This window comes from Haliaeetus leucocephalus, unplaced genomic scaffold, assembly GCF_000737465.1.
Source record: "Haliaeetus leucocephalus isolate CR32 unplaced genomic scaffold, Haliaeetus_leucocephalus-4.0 Scaffold450, whole genome shotgun sequence".
Lineage (NCBI taxonomy): Eukaryota > Metazoa > Chordata > Aves > Accipitriformes > Accipitridae > Haliaeetus > Haliaeetus leucocephalus.
Window position 1 is genome coordinate 13,098,564 of NW_010972886.1, and position 16,405 is coordinate 13,114,968.

Consider the following 16,405-nt stretch of genomic DNA (forward strand, 5'->3'; position numbering starts at 1 on the left):
GACAACCAGATCATCACTTTAGCATCCACCCAGCAATTTCTGGTGTTTCACTTTTTAAAAATTCAAGTCTACCCTAATATAGCCTAGTGAGAAAGGCCAGGCAACCCTCATCCTGAACTTCTAAGGAGTCAAGCATGATTTACACAGCAAGATCAGGATCAGGATAAAGCCTGCAGTATTCCCATCAGTATGCTTTCTGGATATTTCACCATCTTCCCCCCTCCCCCTTTTAAAAGACAGCATCAGAAACTGTAGATAATTAGCACAAAAGTCCATGTGAAATGTTGTATTTGTTTAAGTGTTTATTTTGGCTTCCTAAAATGGGCTGGAATCCAGCTCTTGTGCTCAGCCCCACCTTAGTTATATTTGTCCTGTTATACACAACAAACTTGGAGCCACATTTAAATATTAAACACTTTGAAATTATATTAATGCTATCTCTTTATCATTAATACACACATTAAGTACCTTCACAACTGACCCATAGGTTGATTGGTTGACCTAGTTTGTTTTAAAGGATGTGCTACTCTGTGAAACATAAGTTTTACTTTTCTTAGCTTTCCCTGATAATCAAAAGGAAGCCAGCCCAGGCTGCATGTTGAAAACTGAAACAGCTGAGTGGACTCCTCCTACCTCCTCTCTTGTGTTTTCATCTTTTATGGTGGCAGGCTGGACTGTGCCAGACAAACTAAGATTTCTTATATTCCTCAGTCACTTGGCTGTTCTTTCCCATAGATATTCCAACAGCAGATTAACGTCAAGGCATGCTGAGCCAAAACCATGAATCTCTGTGAAGATTTCAGTCAAGCAGGAATGCTGCTGGATAGTCTTCTTTTGCTGTCAAACCAAGAGAGTGCAACTGAACCTGGTCTCGCATGCATGAGTAAAGAGTAACTCTCACCAGTGTCAACTAACATGGGTGTATGGGAGGTCAAAATCAGGTCCCCTAAATAGTGTCTGAAGAAACACAGTTGCATAGGGAAGTGAAGTGTTCCAACTTTAGCATGCAGCTGCATGTGCCATCCACACAATTTCAAAGCGCTGGACTTCACAGATACAAGGAAACAAACAACTGCCCCATTCCCAGCAAACGCAAGGGCAGGAGATGCTGCCTCTCCAGTGCTCAAGTACAATGCCTTTTCCCCACTACAAGCACACCCAGCAACTCAGTATGCAGCGTATGTAGTCAGAGGATGGACATAGTGCACAAACAAAACACCCAAACTCACAAGCCAGTGAAGAGCCTGCAGCACCATTTAGGGCCTTGCATTGCCAAGGTACCACACCTAGTGAATTGATTGGGTCAGGCCTGCAAGACACATGAAGCCTTGCATCCCTTAGAGCGGGATCAGCAGCCTGTGACACAAGGGTCCAAGCAGCCATCACTATTTTGGATAGCAGACCCAGGGACAACAGAGAGGAATTAGTGGTTCAGGTGAATGCTCCCACTCCCAACCAGCTGCAAACTCAGCGCGATCTGCTGCCTCTTGCAAAAATAAGACATGGTCATGTTCTTACCTCTGGGAGGAGCGGCAGCTCCCACTGGGTTTTTACCCTCATGCTTAGTCTCTAATATAGAAAGGAAAACACATTTCTCAGTCTCCTCAAAGCAATGATAATCCCTTGTTCAAACACCTCTGTAAGTCCTTCACAGGCAGATAAGGGAACAGAGGGGAATCTTCCCTCCTCGTGACAGCCACAGATGAATAACACAAAGGGACAATAACTAAAAAGTGAAGATGGGCAAGTTAGACAAACACAGCAGGGCAGCATGCTCTTCTTAACACAGTTTCTTTCCTAGAGCACATGGGAATTAAGCACTCAGTAAGCACCTGTTGCACCTTTTTGCAACATAACCCCAAAATCTCCTTTAAAGTGAGCAAAAACTCTGTTAACATTTAAGCATTCTCATCAAGGCTATTTACCTGGAGTCATCTTGTACACCACACTAGCACAACCATGTAACAATACTTTGACCTCACCAGCCTGTACGTAGAGTCTTTACATAGCTGCTCATGATGCTCACAACATCACTCTCGGGAGAAGGCAGATCCCATTAAGAAATCAGGGACATGAGGAGTCCTTGATTCCAGAAGGTCAGCCCAAGCCGAGCACCTGTACTGCAAGCAACCCAAGCTTCAGAGAAGGTACAGAAGACCAGCTCCTTGCAGTTAGAGACCAAGCTGATCTCAGCCTGCTGATAGCCACTGCTTCAGGTCTACCCTAGTCTGCCTTTTTGCAACTCAGCCCTCCAGCCAGCACATAACCCATAACCCTACAACTTCTAGGTATCAACTTAAGTACAAACCACACAAGGGGCAGGGGAAAAAAAAAAAAACACAACACAAGCCAAATAACACACAAAACCACAAAATAATTAATCCTCAGCAACTTCAGACACAATACATACACACTTCCAATTTCTCTCCCCCATAGGTCAGTGAAACTACAAGACATTTTCTATGTACACCAGCCACAGAAACTATAACCTCCCATAGATGCATCTTAAAACAATTTAGTTCTTCAATAAAATATCAAGCTGAAGACTACTAACCTAGAACAGGTCTCTTTTCTGCACCAAACTCATTCCTAAAACACAACTCAAACCTCCTCCTAAAGGAACAACTCCAAGGACACTTTTCCAGGAGGGAAAAGCCAACTCCTTTGCAGGTGTGCCTCTTTAAACTGTTAGCCACTCCAGGTGTTGCCATTCTCCACTGGGGAGCTCCACTGGTGGAGCCCTTCTGCCACTCACCAGTGGCTCCTGACAACTCTTTCTTTGCCAGTTTAGGGTTTAATTCAGCTCAGTGCATCCCTTGAAGACAGTGAACCAAAACTCTACATGTGGAGAAGTTCATGTGTATCCAAGTTAGGTCCATGTGCAAATCTATATTGCTCCTTGGATTCTACACAACTAGCAGTCCTTGTCACCTGTGCTGCTGTGGTGACAAAAACTGGTAGATTTTTGTGCTGCCTACAGAAAACAGGTGCCAGCAGCTCCGAAACCATCACTGTGAGATGATGGACTCAACATTTTGATCATTACTTGAACAGACAGACTTCAGTCTTCAGCAATATATATCTGTCTCCCATACTATTCCAGGAAAACAGAATCACCATCTGAGGGGAAATCACATGTACCACCATGACTATACAGATCTGTAAGCCTAAATGAGAATAAATTCTAATTTTCTTCAGGAAAAAAGGCAAGTCCACCACTGAAGTAAAGGATGTAGCCCTGTCAGCTAACAAGAAACTGAGGGAAGAGATACAATGTTTTTTTCCAGTAGGAGACACTAGAACCCACTAGTAGCTAAACATGGTTGTCTGCATGACTGACAGAAAGATATGAATTATTTGAGTGATCAGGAAGGGGAAAAGAACCTCCAAGCTGATATAACTTGAACTATGGAATACTAGTGCTTGAGTAGGTCTGTAATCAGCTCACAAAAATGCATGAAAGAGTAAAATCTATAAATTCATTTCTATACAGTTGTGCAGGGGGTCTGCAAGATGGATCAAATGTTGACAGTGGTTTGCTCTCCAAAACGTTTGGAATACAGAGCTCCAAACAGTACAGCTTATGCTTTTCATCTATCAGCAGCTTATGTTTCCAAAAAAAAAAAAAAACCACCCAAAAATTTAAATGCCAAACTACAAACTTCTCAGAAGACATTCTTAAAGAGCTAAAGGAGAATTGGATACCAATGTTTTGGAGTTAAAAGTGCTGGCACTTTATAAAGAGAAACCTTTTGTTAGAGACAGGAAGTTTAGTTTATTGCCTGGTGTATACAGTTTGCCCACCACATTATTTTGGGCTATTTTCATTCCTCACACAGTAAAGAGGAAATTCTAAGAACGTTTCATTGCTTTTCTTTGTTTGATGAGCAGCAAAGGTTTGCCGTTTACTGACCACTGTATTGCTTTGCTACTTTTGACAAACAATTTTACTTCACATAGATCCTCTAGAGGATAAAACATTTGTTCTTTATAAAAATCAATTGTTTCTGCCCCATTCATTTTAAGTCCATCTCTCACCCTCATCTTTCTTTACTTCACAGAAAAAATTCCTAAATACAAAACTAGAAAAAAAAACATAAATTGACACTTTTGTTTTTTCATGAGCAAAACTTCAGGCTCAGAAACTACCAACAGGGACACTATGAAAACTTTTCTCCCCCTTGCAGTTTCTCCAGATCTTTTTCAGTAGGACATAATCTGAAGTGGAGTAATAACACCACAGCTATGGTACAGTACTATTACTTAATAGTAAGATTGCTCTTCTGAGGGGCATTCATCTTCATCAAAACAGATACTGCATCTTATGTAGTGACATGATTCTGTTATCTGCACAACATGATTCTATGCAGCTGAAATGATAAAGCAAAGAGCTAGAATACATGCCTGTCCATTTACTCTTTTACTTTTCATCGATTCACAATGTTATCATCTCAAATGTTTTCATACCATTCTTGCCTAACAGAAAAAAAAGGATTCCTCATAAAAGGCTTGGTTTCTAAAAAATGCTGAGCATTTAAACATTTATTAGAAACAGTTTTAGTTCGTCATTAATCTGAAGATGAAATATTATTGATTTACAATGAGCAATTCATTCAATATCCATCAGCAGCATATAAAAACAGAGTCTGAGAATTAAAAAATGGGTGATGCCTGTTTGGCTGCAGCTTGCTATGTCCTGCCAATGGCATAACCTGTCCAACTGGATGGGAAACAGCCCTGCTCTTTCTGTGTGTTCTGCATGCTTGACTGTGTATGTCCCACAGATCATATGCTAACCTACATTTATTTTTACATTACAGGATCAGCAAGTATATATTAGATCAAGGCTTTGGGGACTTTACATATTGCTTAACCTCAGTCACCCAGGCTCTTAGTCACTCCAGCAATGAGTATGGTAAAAATAGATAAATTACACAGATAGATTGACACAGAGACATATACACATCTGCTCACACAGACATATGTATCCCTAGGGCCTGATGGAACAACTCCAGTTGAGCACAGTGAGCTTTGGATCAGGCCCAACGTTAGTATACGATACAGACTAACTGCCTCTGATCTTTGAAACCAGTTTTAAAAGGCTAATATAGGGGGTGAGCCTCCATTCTGTGACCCTGGTTTTCCACCAGTGTAACTCTATTGGCTTTAGTGGCATGTAAAACCAATGTAATGAAGTGGAGAATTATGCTCACATTATGTTTTTTAAGTAGCTTATTAGCCTGCATATTACACCCTTTTTAGTGAGTTGGCAGCTGTGCAAAGGACTCTGAAGACCTAATTCACTGAAGCTGATATGACTCTTCCCACTGGCTTTGGGTCAGGGCCCTAAATTATTCTGAAAATTCTGGGGAAAGGATATAATAAAGTGGTACAGTAAAGGTAAAAGGGTGTTAATGAAAGTCCCTTGAGGAGGTCATGGTTTTTATTAGTTCAGAGGAGCTTTCCAGAAGTAAAAATGTTAAAAAAAAAAAAAAAAATTAAAGTGTGCCAAATGTTCTCGAACATGACTTTTTCTTCCTTGTTACCATTAAAAAAAGAAACAAACCCAATCAAATTTCAGGATGGAAAAAAAAAAAAAGGATATATTTTCCAGCTTAGATAGATAGATTTGTTTACACCTTGTAACATGCAGTTAAGCGTATGGGGTGGGGGCGGAAGGTAAGGGGCAGAGAGATAAGAGAAAGAAACCTGTCTGTGCCACCCCCATCTCCTTTGCTGCGTGCTTGGCCCTCGGGGTGAATTGCCTGCCAATGTTGCTTGATCTTAACTCTTCTCTCTCACTCCTTTCAAAGTTGCCTACCTCTCAGGTGTGCCAGAGTCACATCTCTCAGCCTTTAGGGCTGCACCTGCTTTTCCCCTCTCTGCTGCCATTGGCCATGCATGTCTCTTCTGGCGGACTCCTGTCACACCCAGCCCTACTGCCCGCCCGAACTTCCCACGCACATGCACTTAACGAGCAGGTAGAGTAATTGCTTTCATAACATTTTTCCCACAATGACATTTCTTAGTTTGCTCAGGCAGGATTTAGCATTATTGTGCCAGTTCCTTGAGTCCTTTCTCAGCCCAAGTTCCCTCAACACTGTTAATAACAAAAATGGATGCTTTGTCCAAGGAAGGTCTACTGGACCCACAGCTATAAAGTCCTGGAAGCTACAGAGCTATCGAAGAATGGGTGCAAAACCCAGGTCCTCCACAACTTCCTGCCACCTCTTTGTCCCTCAGCTTTTGCAGAATAGAAATTAACAACAGAGATTTACTCTGCAAAAGAATTATGAAAGCAAATACATCAAAGACGTGGCGATGACCAATTCTCAGGTCTGCACAAGCACCTGAAACACAGCTAAAATACAGAAGAGCATTAACTAACAACTTTCTGAAATTATGCCTGTCCTTGGCCAGGACTTAAAACCAAACCCTTCAAAAGAAGATAGGCCAAGTTCCATTCATCTGATATGTCAGACAGAGGCCAAGGAAAAACTATGGATTTCAAACAGGATATACCCAGAGCCTGTAACCCATAAAATACTATCGTTGTCCAGATTTCTTTGCAATGGACCCTAAAGATTCAATGATGTTGATCTGACTGTTCCCTTTTGGTATTGGGTCAGGGCCCTAAGTTACCACGAGAAACCTATGAAGGGCTTCTGAAGCATGAAGGGCTGAAGTATGACAAAAGACTAATAATGAAGGTTTTATTATTGAAATGACAGTAGCTCCTGAAAACTCCAACAGAAGTCATGGTCCAAAAGAGGAGGCATCCACAGAGTAGGCAGATCCAAGTAGTTCTTGATCAAACTTGGAGAAGAAGAATGCAGGTGAGTTGAAGTTCATACAACAGATGAAAGAAAGTTAAAAATAAACCCCAAGTCTCACATATTACAGTGCTACATCCATTGTAATGCATGGCTTATCAGTGTGTTCACTGATATTTCTTCTGAGTATGTTTCTCTGATTTTTGTTCAGCAATACCCAAACAACAACTTTTCCTTTGACCATGGGTATGCTGCACAAAGAGGTGACAGGCAACATTCAGAGGCATACTTTGCCTGGACATTTTATGAGCTAATAGCAGCTAGTCAGCAGCGCAAGCAGCTCTATGTAATACTTGGAATAAGGTAACCTAGAGCAGTAGACAAGCAAAAGTCCAGCTTGGGCTTGTGGCCCTCACTGCTTTTCATATCTGAAATTAAAGCAAGCTCAAATGACTATATTTGCTAAAATTTCCTCCTGAAAGCTGGACAGGTTTTCACTGAAAATATCCTCTTTTCGCAAACACTTTTAATTTTCCATTATTTTTTTCCATTAAATTTTTCCTATTACTTATTTTTTTATGATCTTAACTCCTGCATTAAAAAATTATATGCAAATAGACGCACATTATCTTTCTTTCAAAGGATTATGAGTGTTAATCTACTACTCAGTTATCATATCTCAGTGACTCACAATAACTTGCAAATGTTTAAAATTTTAACTGCATGATTTTGAATAAAGATGAAAAGAAGGAATAACTATGCACAATTTTTTTTTCTCCAGAATATTTATCACATTCACCAGAGGAAAATATTTTCAAAATTACAAGATCTAGTTCAGAAATGCCAAAATATTTCATTTAGCTGTACTAATGAAAAAAATGAAGTAAGGAAATTTCAATGTGCTTTCTTTTCAAAACACTACCTTTTGTTTCAAAATATCCTTAGAACAAAAAGAAAGTGCAGGGTAAATTCATACTGTAATCCAAAATATATATTCCATTTCATGCCAAAATATGGATGTAATTTGGGAGGTTCACATTTTTTTGAAAGACACAGAAAGTGTCTGCTTTAGTTCCTGCTCAATTAGATTATTTCCTCATAGTTTGGTTCGGTTAGCAAAGTACAAAGAAGAAAAGCATCTCCACCTCTACAAAAAATATCTCTTGTAACACATCATGACTATAAAATGGCATATCCCCAGAAAGTGATGATACCAAAGCAGCTACCTTATGATTTCAAGAGCTAAAGAGGGGCTTTGATTCCACCATGTATGATGTAGCAAAGGGAAGCAAATCTACCCTAATTTTACAGAAATGGGGTAGGCAGCTTTGCTGAGGATAAGCTATGCAGGATTCTACTTCTTTGCATAATCTTTAATATCTTTTCTTTGCAAGACTACATGGTCACCATATGCATGGATATTTTTCTGTGGAAATCTCTTCAGAAAGGAAATCAAATCACAGAAGTATCATGCACAGAATCATGCATGACACAGTCTTCTCAGCCACTTCAGAAAAATAGTAAGGAATGCAGTTTACTGACAGCTGTGGACATTCTTGTGAGTGCAGTGAGAGAACTGCACACAAGAGACATGTTCTGACAGCACACACTTAAAGGGTATTCTTTCTTACGCGGAGGTGATAAAAGTAAATTAATAGTTGCTTCTATCAATAACAGTCAATCCTTGTTTTATATCACCAATGCCATCTAAATCATTGACCTTATGCCCATTTGTTAAATGAAGACACACTTATGGGTGGAGAATCTTCTCTCTTTGTTATTTTATTCGACTGAAAAAAAACCGATCCATTTAATATCAAAATACTTAACAAAACCCTCCACACTTCTCAAAATGAAATGCTAAAAATAAGAAAAAAATTTGCCCTTAGAATGCAGAAGCCTCAATTGTTGTATTTTAAAGTTTTCTTGATGAATCTTCAGGAGTGCAAAACTCATGAGAGTTTTCATTAGGAAAAGAAAAATAGAATGTCCAAGAAATATTTCTTTATAACCATTTACATTTGCAATTTCAGGATTCTCTGCAATAATTTTAGGTGAAATTTATCTTAATGAAGAAGTTCCTACACAAGCTTTTATACATCAACATTTGAGTCCTTCTTCTTCCAGATATATGTCACTCTTTGCGTGAAAAAAAGCAAGGAATAACCATGCTTAGCTGTACTGGTAATGTACAAAGCAATTGGTGAATGAAAACCTTGTACTTCTGATTTGGTATTATTTTGAATCAACTGCTGCTATTGCTCACTCATCCAATAATAACATTGCATCACAGGCTTAGTGAAGACAAGAGGAAGGAATTTATCATTGAAAAGGTGAGTCTGAAACACTGCCAGTTCTCACAGAATTTTCTTGACTTAATGATATACATACCATAACATCTCAACCATGCCACAGACAACTTTCCAAGTAACACAAACATCTAATCAGCATCACCAGACTCTGTGACTTACATCAATGTGACTACTTGTATGAATGCAGATTACTCACATGAATAAGGGATTGAGACTCCAGTCAGCACAGTGTCTGGAGACCTTGTTGATGCAAGACACAATGTGGAAGTGAAGCCATTAAAAGTCAGCAGTGGGCTACAATTAGCACACAGGCATTTGAAATATTATTGGGATGAGGGGGCAGTTAGGGTGGGAAGGAAACACATTGTCTCTAATACAGCTGTGTTTCAACTATGAAAACACTGGGATTTCTTGAAAATGACCCCTGGACTGTGCTGCTGCAGCAGGATGAGGTTTACTGCAGTGCAAAATTTTAACTGGCTATGATAATTACAAAGCAGGCCCAGAGGTCAGTTAGGCTATTTTCACAAAAAAGAATTATGTGTTTTTCTAGTGGATCCAAGGTTTGGCATCAGATTATTACTATTAAAATTATTATTAAGCTTGAACCTACAGGCCAAACCCAAAACCCACTGTATTTCTGCCTGTGGGAATACCTAGCATTTCTACAAGGGTTTTCAAACCAAATCAAAATGAAAAATTGGCTGAAAGAAATCTATTGCAGAGCTATATACTGCATCTTTCAGTTCAGGACTGATGGAATGTTTCGTTTTCATTTATTGAATCAGCCCGGATTTTTGTTTCAAAATGCATTTCCCAGTGGTACTGCACTGTTTCACAGGTATGTGATTTAAGGGGTCTAATGCTCTTTGCTTCTAAATGATGCACTATCCTATCCTTAGCCCTGCTAAGAACTCCTTTCCCTTTAGGCAGTAAGTTCTGTAAGTAAAAGCATAGAATCATAGAATGGTTTAGGTTGGAAGGGACCTTAAAGGTCATCTAGTTCCAAGCCCCCTGCCAAGGGCAAGGACACCTTCCACTAAACCAGGTTGCTCCAACCTGGCCTTAAACAATTCCAGGGACGGGGCATCCACAACCTCACTGGGCAACCTGTTCCAGTGCCTCACCACCCTCACAGTGAAGAACTTCTTTTTATGGTCACTGTTGCTGTCCTACTAACTCCATCTTCCATCATAATAAGTAAAAAAGGATTCTGTAACAAACTCGTCCTAAGACAAAGAGAAGAAACACTCTAGTTATCATAAAATTAAATTCTTAAATCCTGCTTAATCCTTGACCACAGACATATAATCAGAAAAGAATATGGAATTTACATATTGACCAGCATTGAAGCAAAATAACATCCTCTACTATTTTGTTTTTATTTTGAATGGAGTAACCTGAAGACATGCTAGTTCTTTTGTGACTGTATCAGAAGTATATTGGGCACTGTGTAACATTCCCCACTGCTAGTCTTATCTAGCATCCACTTTGTTTCTGTTAGCTCATTCATTTCTTGCAGGGAACACCAAAGAAGTGGTACTTGAGCAGGATTCAGCAGCTGTGGAGTCTAGACTTGGGCCCATGTTCATGTTCACCACCAATTACATTTTAAATTGAGACCCCGAGTGACCCAGTTTGCTTTCAGTGTTCTCAGTGGGTCTGTCAGGATATTTCCACTCTCCTACATTCATCTGAAATTCTGAAAAGGGTCTCAAGTTTGAGGCACTGGCAGCAGTCAATCCCTGACTGTCCACCATGAGGGACAGGGCAGGTAGTAGCAGTGCAAGCCTTTTTTCCTATACAATGTTTTCTCCTCTGCTCATTGAGACACACCAGCTGTCCCAGGCAATGTTATGCGCATGCCAGTGTGCCACAACATGAGCAGTGAAGTGCTCTAGGTAATTCTCCATGAGGAGCAAGAGTCTGCTCCCCCCAGCACATTTCTAATTTTTTTGTTGTTATTAAAAATGAACAGTTCCAGGCCTAAAAGCCAAGTGATTTACTCACTATACCCTGTAATTGTCTTATTTCCTGACTAATATAATCCATAAGGGCAACAATTTGTTAATTTTGCACTCAGTCGACCTTTTTTCCTTGTTTAGACTTATATTGCAGACATCATAAATTTTACATAACAAACAGTGACAGGACCTTTGCTTTACTTCAGTTATTCTGGATAAAAGTGTGTCTCAGTGAGGAAATTTTCTCTTCATATTAAGAACTTGAGAAACATTTTTTTTCTTTCTGCAACATTAACCAATTTAAAAACAGAATAGACTAACCAACTTCCTGTTTGGTGATGACTATCCTTTTCATGATCTATAGTATTTTACACCATCTATTCTTCCTGCCTGCTGAAAACACCCTTTGCTTGGCAGACTGTGCATATGCAGGCAAGAATTGTAAGTTTTGCCTATATGGTGCTTGTTCTATCTTTAGCTGCTTGCCCATTAGGCAATTAGGGTAAACAGTAAATATTTGCAGCTTTGAACAAGCATCTGGGGGGTAGTCATTATAACCATCTAAACTACATCAAATTGATTGGCAATCAATTAACTTGAGGGAAAATTATGTAGCATAAAGTAGCTGAAGAGGAAGAGCTGAACTCCCCAATGGCCCGAAGTGGTATAATAGTCAACAATCACAACCCCTCAGGAAAACAATGGGAATTAGACCTGCTCTGTCTTGTTGAAGCCTATTCAGGACTGAACCTCTTATAGAACTGGGCCTTTAACATCTTTAAAAACCCTGTGACAATTTCAGATATTCTGATACAAGCATTTTTTTTAAAAGATGAGTCAGTTCTTCTGTTGAGAGAGTTGCTAATAACATAAAGACCACAGGTTTCTGAGTCATGCATATGCATATGCAATAATGTTCTTTACCAGAAACATAGCATTGATGTATGCAGATAAAGCTAGATATAGCTGCAGACAAATGATAGCATGTGATGGTATAAAGGCTTCATTGGCAAAGGTTTGAGAAAGCTGAGTTGCTTACAATTAGTGAATTATGCAAAATGTCCTCAAGGAGTGATGATGCTATATATTTCAGAAAAACTGTTATACACTTACTTCAGACCCCTACTTTTTTCTTAACCTCTGCCTTTTAAGCCAAGTGCGTACTTAACAGATAAGCAAGGAAGTTCAAACTCTTCCTACCATAATCTCAGAGCTTGTTCCTGAACAATCACAATTCCTGAAAACTCCTCAAGTGACGTCAGCAGATTGCTTTTTTTTTAATTAAAAGTAAATTTTGGAAATACTGGTACAATTTGGTGGCAAAAATAAGAAGAGATAATTCTATGAACAGCAAGTGCTCTTTGGATGAAAAGGAATTGAAGAGTGTGGAATTCTCCCTGAAGTCAGTTGCTGGAAAACCTAGTGTGCTCAGTGCTACTGAAAATCTCACAAATTTTCAACACTGAAAAATCAAACACTTGCCAAAAATCTTTTTATGGACTTGCAGAGGATTAAGAATAATCACAGCTGTATTGTTAAGAGGGATCTAATTAAATGCAATCAATTTGATTAGTTTATATCTTAACCTCACCATCATTTTACCATCAGTTTTTATGTCGTGCAGATTCTAGATGCTGATAGGTCGTCTCAGTTCTCCATTTTTTCCATTACCAAAGTTTCATTATGCACGTTAAGCATGTTTCCATTTGCCTGAGGTACACCAGGGGCAGGGAAGCATTTTTCAAAGATAACTCATTTAATATTAAATGTCAAAATATTACTCACTTCTTTAGCAAGATCATGCAGCTGCAACCTGGAGAATTAATTTGGGATGGTGTCTCTGTGGAGTTCAGGGCGTTGGTCTAAGCATACCTTTTGCTAAACAAAAAGTCATTGACTTACCCAGATTTTGAAACATTGTATGGAACTAACTAAAGGGCAATAATGAACAGCTAAACATATAAAGGAAGTGTTTTTTAAGCTAGAAAAACTGTGATTAATTATGGATAAAACAACCAGGGGAACTTGTCATTACATAAAGTAATCAAATAAGTCTATTAGCATGATAACAAAAAAAGTGGAAATTACTGTAGGCTTTGTTTTGAAGATTATCACCATAGCATTTCCCTTCTGCACAAGCCATCAAGAACCCATTGAAGAAAAGAATAGTGAATACCCCCTACTTTACAGACAGAAAATTGATGTAGGGGAAAAAAAGCAGGCTGACTGTTTATCAACACTTGCTTCCTGTGTTTCATTGGAGGCAATTCCTGATTTACATTCATGTAAATCAGGTTACAGACAGCCCTTAAATGACATGAGCAAGGATCTGTGTCAACAGAGTGAACTGTCACCTGATCCTCTCCATCTCAGCTCTGAGAATTTGTAACAGCACCTTTCTCTTCATGGGAAGACCAAAATTATACTCTGCACTCCAGGAAGAGGGGTTTCCCACTGCCTGCAAAGATAATTGTTTCAGGAGCAACAGACATTGTCCATCACTGAACTGTGCATTTGTCAAAAGAATAAAAAACAGGATGATAGCTGATCAGTCCTTATGTGGACTTAATTGTTTATGTTGCTATTTGGGGTATAAGGCTTGAGTGTTTTGGGCTTTATTTCTAAGTTTTTCATTACGTATTTAGCCAATTCCTTTCTTCTATATAGTATCAAACTAGGAAACATCTTTTGGGGGGGAGGGGGTCTGGACTCACACCCTTTTAGAGACTTTCTACACATAAAAGCTATTTCAGGGAAAAGGCAGAGAGTGAATTTAAAATAGAATAGCCACACTGGTGAACAAAACCATATGCAGATACTTTGATTGTGTATTAAGAATGTCCAAACTGGTTGTCAGTCAGAAGCAGTAATTCTGCTTCCAACTTACATCCTTTCTTCTCTTGAAAACTTTCAGGACTCTTTAAACACAAACTATCAAAGCTCTTCACAATGCAGTGTGTTAATACACATTTTGCAGTAAGCAAAAGTCACCTTTACTGATTCACTCCAGCTCATTCATTGCAGAAGCCATTTGAAACCCATTTTGCTAAAAAAACAAATGAAGAGGAGAGAAATTGAGTTATCCCATGTTTCTTAAAAATGGCATTTGAATGTGGTAATGGCCACCCATTTGCTTATAAAACAAGACAAGGCTAAAGTACTCTTCAAAATGATATGCCAATCCATAAGCCTAAGAACCATCATAGTCCCTCTGTTTGGTTCTGTTATTCAGCAAAACAATTAAAGTTAGCTAGTCTTATTCACAGGACCTAAAGTCTCTTCTTGAGATCCAAGACTTGCAGTATGGCCTTTTTAAATGCTCTTCTGTCAAGTCTTCCCTCTGTTCCCTGCAAGTGCCTTCTACCAGATCATCTTTCTTCTTGGCTTAGAGTGCCCTTTCTTTAACTAAACCCATGATTTCCTCCCAGGACCTCTATTTTGAAAATTGCTGCCTTTGAGCCATCAGGTAATTTTTGGTGCCCCAAACCAGCCTTCAACATGTTCTTTTGGGTTCCCATGTATTTTTTTCTTTGACCCTCTGCCTGCAAAGGAAAATAAACACCTCAGGAACGCTCTTGAGGTTTGCTCTACAGCTCCCCTCTAGTGTTGGCTACAAGCCAGACTCTAGGTGGGGCCTTATAACCCCAGGACGAACTAAGATAAATCTGTAGCACTAGCAAGAAGTTGTTGGGAATGCAATACTTGCTTCTGTTTCAGAAAATGAGAAGTGAAAATAAAAATGGCTTTCTTATGGCTATACGCAAATCAAAACCTGAAGCTATACCTAGTAACTGCCTAGTACCAGCTGCTATAACCGGCACGGTCCTACACGTTAAGGTACTTAGCACGGTGATGCATACAATATAAATACATTGCTTTTCCTATAAAAATTATAACCACTTCATGGACATCATACATGTTGGCACAGCCACTAGCATACAAGAAATGAGTTTCCTGCTTCTGACAGGTCTTTGTTTTGTCCTTCACCGTGATTCGGCTTTCACTAATATTGCCATTAGATGCTCCGAGCCATAAAAACTTTTTAACAAATCTGTTCAATTTCCAGAGAAACCTTTTCCCTAGTACGCAATAATGATAAAATACAGAGACTCCTCTGGTTCCTACATAAAGACTAGGAAAGGAAATTGAGCAGGGAAGAACTGCTCTTAATCAAGTAGAAGTATTTCCATACTCTCCTTTCCTCTGTCCAACTGGCAATGTTTTCATCTATGTCCTATCCACACAGATGCTTCTATAGGACCTGATGGCAAAGTCCCTTAAACTGAGACGTATCTGTTTAAGTTCAGTAATAAAATTAACATAGTTTGGGGGCTCTCAAAGACAGACATGTAGACACAATATTCGGTTTGAAGGGCTGGCTACAGAGCTGTGGGTATATAATCAGCCCAGCTTTCCAGGAAAAAGCTACATTTCCCAAAAGTCAACACAATCAAAACAGATTCTCACTTTGAACTGATTCAATACTTTTCTGTACTGATCTTTCACATAGTGTTGCAGGTCATACAAGGAGTTGGGAAAACACAACTCCTTCCTAGTTCCAACACTGTTAGGCGGCTCCTCATGCTGGCACTGCTCTTCTAGCTGACAAGGAATATCACCACATCCTATAAAATGCATTACACAGTACAATGATTATGCATGTTAAAGAAAGAATCATTGCTGCAGGAAAAAATAAGCCTTAATTATAGGTGAGCAAGTAAATTCATAATGGGGTGTCTGCATTTAAACTTTCATATTTTATTTATTTCAAATTTTTAATGCATTTTTCTCCTTAGGATTTAGAAATTTCTAAGTTTCTCTGACAAACACTTCTTTAAAGTACTTCACCTTCAACATTCACTAGCTGGTAATGACCAAAATTACCTGGGATGGTGTTTGTTTCCAGACTGAATAATTTAAGAACAGTTCAGCTGCCCCGTAGGATTGACCCAATCTGCTTGGCATCATATGCTGTCTCTTAGAGTGGTCAGCGTCCTATCTTCCTGAGGAATTGATAAGGTCTCAGTTGCTGCAACATGCAGTAATTTAATTCCCACAGAGGACTGATCCTTTTCTTTACAGTCAAGTATTGCCTTAAGCCTGGAAGCTCAGTATTCCCTCTCTAATGTTGTCATGATCAATTCTAATTCTAGAGATGCTTTTTGTCCATATAAATAATCAATCTGCATTTAAGTTGAAAACTGTAAATGTGGAATATTAAAATCAAATGGGCATATTGGTTGTATTTCTCTTCAATTTTTTTTAGTGTAACATTTGCTCTTGATAAATATTTTTCCGGTAGACCCTGGGCACTAAAAATTGTCATAAACCAAATATAAATGAATTATGGGTACCG